Source organism: Schistocerca americana, chromosome 4 (genome assembly GCF_021461395.2).
Source record: "Schistocerca americana isolate TAMUIC-IGC-003095 chromosome 4, iqSchAmer2.1, whole genome shotgun sequence".
NCBI classification, from domain to species: domain Eukaryota; kingdom Metazoa; phylum Arthropoda; class Insecta; order Orthoptera; family Acrididae; genus Schistocerca; species Schistocerca americana.
Window position 1 is genome coordinate 255960331 of NC_060122.1, and position 976 is coordinate 255961306.

Here is a 976-nt window from a genome sequence, read left to right on the forward strand (position 1 = left end):
AAAATTTCTGTTCCGACACTGACAATGTTGAGTGTTTATGGAAAAAGTTCAAGGCAATCGTAAAATGCGTTTTAGACAGGTACGTGCCGAGTAAAACTGTGAGGGATGGGAAAAACCCACCGTGGTACAACAACAAAGTTAGGAAACTACTGCGAAAGCAAAGAGAGCTTCACTCCAAGTTTAAATGCAGCCAAAACCTCTCAGACAAACAGAAGCTAAACGATGTCAAAGTTAGCGTAAGGAGGGCTATGCGTGAAGCGTTCAGTGAATTCGAAAGTGAAATTCTATGTACCGACTTGACAGAAAATCCTAGGATGTTCTGGTCTTACGTTAAATCAGTAAGTGGCTCGAAACAGCATATCAAGACACTCCAGGATGATGATGGCATTGAAACAGAGGATGACACGCGTAAAGCTGAAATACTAAACACCTTTTTCCAAAGCTGTTTCACAGAGGAAGACCGCACTGCAGTTCCTTCTCTAAATCCTCGCACAAATGAAAAAATGGCTGACATCGTCCAAGGAATCGTGTCCAAGGAATAGAAAAGCAACTGGAATCACTCAACAGAGGAAAGTCCACTGGACCTGACGGGATACCAATTCGATTCTACACAGAGTACGCGAAAGAACTTGCCCCCCTTCTAACAGCCGTGTACCGCAAGTCTCTAGAGGAACGGAGGGTTCCAAATAATTGGAAAAGAGCACAGGTAGTCCCAGTCCTCAAGAAGGGTCGTCGAGCAGATGCGCAAAACTATAGACCTATATCTCTGACGTCGATCTGTTGTAGAATTTTAGAACATGTTTTTTGCTCGAGTATCATGTCGTTTTTGGAAACCCAGAATCTACTATGTAGGAATCAACATGGATTCCGGAAACAGCGATCGTGTGAGACCCAACTCGCTTTATTTGTTCATGAGACCCAGAAAATATTAGATACAGGCTCCCAGGTAGACGCTAATTTTCTTGACTTCCGGAAG